This window comes from Fukomys damarensis, unplaced genomic scaffold (genome assembly GCF_012274545.1).
Source record: "Fukomys damarensis isolate Sample0158 unplaced genomic scaffold, DMR_v1.0_HiC HiC_scaffold_17, whole genome shotgun sequence".
Taxonomy (NCBI): Eukaryota; Metazoa; Chordata; class Mammalia; order Rodentia; family Bathyergidae; genus Fukomys; species Fukomys damarensis.
The window spans coordinates 18,507,812-18,512,256 of record NW_022900929.1 but is presented as its reverse complement, the minus strand read 5'-3'; positions in this window follow the sequence as shown (position 1 = coordinate 18,512,256).

The window sequence follows — 4,445 nt, the reverse complement described above, 5'->3', positions numbered from 1 at the left end:
ATACTGGGCAAATAAACCCAGTGCTGTGGTGAATGGTATTTTGTATATGGCTTTTGGTGCACACAGGCACAGACTTCTGCAAAATTGCTGGGTCTTAAAGTTGTTGGTCAATTAATGCTTTTAGATATCCCCCTCTACCCCCGCCAAATATCTCTAGAGGTCCTTGCCAAATGCTTTTTCAAAGTGGTATCTTTGGGGGTTTTGTTTTGTTTTGAGACAAGGTCTTACTATGTAGCACAGGCTGGCATTGAACTCCTGTGTGCTGGGATTGTTTTTTTGTGTTTTTTTTTTTTTCTGAACCAGGATCAAACACTGGACCTTGCACCTTGTGCCAGGCAGGTGCAATACCACTGAGCTACATCATTGGCCCTGTTTTATTTTGATTTTGAGACAGCATCACCTTATGCTGCCTAGGCTGGTCTCAGACTCAAGGGATCTCCCTGCCTCAGTCACTCAAGTAAATGGGACTATGAGTGTGTGCTAATCCTGTTGAGAAGCTCTTTACCTGTGGGACAGACTGGCATCAAACAGGCTGTGTTTGTTTGTTTGTTTGTTTGTTTTTGAGACAGTCTTACTGTGTAGTTGAGACTGCCCTAGAACTCACTATATAGCCCAGGCTGGCCTTGAACTCACTATATAGCTCAGGCTAGCTGGAACTCATGGTGAACCTCCTGCCTCAGCCTCCCAAGTGCTGGGATTATAGGTGTGTGTCACCATGCCCTGCAAACAGCCTGTGTTTGAATCTAAATTCTTTTCACCTGACCTTTGGAGGTGGGGGTATAGCTCAATGGTAGATCATTTGCATGTTCCAGGCCCTGAGTTCAATTGCCAGCACTGAAAACAAAATAAAACAAAAGCGGTGTCCTTTAGCAAAGCATACTGTTTATTTACGAGAAAAGTTCAAAGTCATGTGGCTTTTGTGAAGATTCTGTGGACGTGTGGGTGGAAAGTGCTCCAGAAATGTTAACTATTCATTCCTAACCCTCACTAAGGTCTTCAGAACCTCTCAGGACCTCAGTTTCCCTGTTTATAAAATGCTGGTGAAAATATGGACACATTTTCAAGCCAGGTGTGGTGGTGCACACCTGTAATCCCAGCATTTGGGAGGGTGAGGCAGGAGGCTCACCATGAGTTCCAGCCAGACTGAGCTATGTAGTGAGTTCAAGGCCAGCCTGGACTACATAGTGAGTTCCAGGGCAGTCTCAACTACATAGCGAGATTGTGTCTCAAAGAAAAAAAGAAAGAAGATACAAGAAAATACTGACACACTGCATCAGCACAGTTAAGGATTACCAGGAAATGAATCATGTCTAAAAGTGCCTAATTATTTTACCAAGATGTAATTTATGTATTGTAAAATTTAAAGCCAGACAGGATGGTGCATTCCTTTAATCCCAGCACTTGGGAAGCTGAGGCAGGAGGATTGCTGTGAGTTCGAGGCCAGTCTGGGTGGCATAGTGAGTTCAAGACCAGCCTGAACTACATAGTGAGACTCTGTCTCAAAAAAAAAAAAAAGAAAGAAAAAGAAAAAGAACAAAATTTGCCCCAGGCTGGGGATTTAGCTCAGCGGTTCGGTGGCCTGCCTCACAAGTGCAAGGACCTGAATTCGATCCCTGGTACCAAAAAAAGCCAAAAAATAACCTCGCCCTTTCTTAGTGGGTTCTTAGTATATTCAGTGTTGTGCAACTGCCACAACTATTTCCAGAACTTTTCATTGCTCCAAAAAGTAACTTCATGCCCATTCTTGCACCTCAACCTCTAGGTAGTTGCTAAAATACTTTCCGCTTTTTATCTCTAAAGGTATTAAAGTGCCAAATAGACGGGCTTGGTGGCACATGCCTGTAATCTCATCCAGTGCTCGGGAGGCTGAGGCAGGAGGATCACCACAAGTTCCAGGCCAGCCTGGGGTACATAGTGAGTTCAAGGGCAGCCTGCACTAGGTAGTGAGATTCTGTCTCAGAAAGAAAGAAAGGAAGGAAGAAATAAGCCAAACAGTTGCTTTTCTGAAGTTTTCCTTTGGTACTGGGGATTGAAACCAGGGCCTTCACGCTGATCTATATCCCCAGCTCTTTTTCAAAATGTTTTCTTTTGAGATGGGGTGTTGCAAAATTGCTAAATTGCCCAGGTTAGTTTCAAACTTGAGATCCTTCTGCCTAAGCCTCCAGGCATGCAATACTATACCTGGCTCTTTTCAAAGGTTTATAATTCCCTTGTTTTATTTTGTTTCGAGACAGGGGCTCACTAATTGCCCAAGCTGGCCTTGAACTTGCAGTTCTCCTGCTTTAGCCTCCCAAGCAGCTAGGAGTGTGCCACAGAGCCTGGCAGTTTCTAATATTGGCACGACTAAAAATTTAAACACTGCAATATATCAATTCTCATGTCTACAGGGTAGCCCAGAGTCATTGGTCAATTACTGCGTTTAGAACCCTGTCCTGTTAAATACCTTGCCCTGGGACAGACATACTTTTTTCTCTGTGTGACGGATAGATGGGTAGATGGATGGATGGATGGAATGTCTCACAGAGTCATGTAACATAAACTCATTTATTCAGCATATACCCACGTGTGCATTTACATGTGAGGGGGAAATAAGATATGGAGAGAAATGGGATGATTCCCACTTCCAAAGAATTTGCCCCCTAGTGGGAAGGAGAGTCTTGTGCACGGCTCCCTGAGCCCGGAGCAGAGGGAAATGAGACTTGTACCAATAGGAACCAGGGCTGTGGGGACTCAGATGGTAAGCTGGAGACTGGGGATCATGTCAGAGGGGGGCCATCAAAGATGGGCCAGCTTGTGACAAGCAGGGCTGGTTGGGGGAGGAGCCCTGAGAACTGGACGGGGAGGCATGGTGTCCAGCGGGACCACTGGGGACAACCAGGTCTTCACACCCCAATCAGGACCTTGTTCTGTACCTCCAGGGACCATGAACAGGGCTTGTTTGTTTGAGAGGCCATAAACACCAGGCAGAGGTTAACAGAGGACAGATGGGGAAGGCAGTGAGAGGTGAGCCAGGCCAGCTTGTATCGAGCCTGCATCGCCTGCTGGGCATGGCCACCCTGTACCCACTGTGTCAGAATTTGTGGACATCTCACGTTTTGTCTACGTCAGTGCTTTTGTTTTGTATTGAGAATTGGACCCAGGGCCTTTGCAGTGAGCTACATCCTCAGCTCTTTTATTTTTTATGTTTTTATTTTGAGACAGAGTCTCCTTAAATCCCTAAATTTCCCAGGCTGCGATCCTCTTGCCTCAGCCTCCCAGAGTACTAGGATTACAGATGTGCGCCACCGCTGCACCCGACTTCAGTGTTGTTTTGCCCGGAATTTCATAGGCAGGGCTGTCTTTTTAGCCCTGGGGCCTCCAGAGATGTACCAGACCCTGAAGAGGGCAGAAGCAAAGTGCAGATGGCTACTAAGGAACAGAGGTGGCTGGGGAAGGAGCGGCACATGGGCTGAAGGAGAGAATACACCTGTGATCCTCCCACCCCATGCAGAAGCAGCTCATGGAAGTCTCTGGAATGGGAGGGGAGTGGGCTGAGATTCCTCCTGGGGGCAGGAGGCTGGAGGAGCAAGCTGTAGGGGACACTGAGGCAGAGACTTTGAACCAAGGGTGGTTAAAATTGCAGGGTCTAAGAAGCTCTCCATTTGCGGGGTGAGGGGATCCTCAGGAAGAAGGAGATTTGCCTTAGTCCAGGGTTAGTGTCAGAGAAAGGATCATTTGGGTTCTCTGCTTGACCCAGGGCACCTGTCCTGTCCCACAGTGGCCCACTAGCTCCTCTAGCATCCACCTCTTTCTCCAGGGGTCCCCAAGTTCTTCAGTGTCTGGTGTGGGGATTCAGAGACCCTAGAACACAGTCCTGCCTCAAGGGGCCGGTAAAGCGGAGGAGAAGCCAGTCAGGCACCAAGGGGAAAGCTGTCAGTCTCTGTCAAGATCCCAGAAGGGCTACTTGGGGGAGGCCAATGTGGGAGAGCCCTAGAGGCCCCCCGCAGATGGGGGCAGGGATGGGAGGGAGAACATACTCCCACAAAGAGCAGCAGGGAGCCAGCGAGGGAGGGGTGACCAGGGCAGAGACAGCAGGAGGGTGCAGAAGGGCTGGCCTGCGACCGACCCTGGCATATGGTGTCACTCCTCAGCTAGTTCCCAGGGTCCCTATGGACAATGCCAGGATCATCCGGGGCTGTGTGATCCTAACGTGGATTCTTAGAAATTGTTGTACATGCCTATAATAATCCCGGCACTCTGGGAGGCTGAGGCAGGAGAGTTGAAAGTTGGAGCCCAGCCTGGGTGACTTATTGACTTAGTGAGACTCTGCCTCAAAAGAAAAACTGTAAAAGGACTGGGGCTGCAGATATAGCTCAGTGCAAAGGCCCTGTGTTCACTCCTCAGTATGATACAAACAACAGTAACAGTCCCGTGGCGGCTTGCAGGATTCACTAGGGCTTTCACAG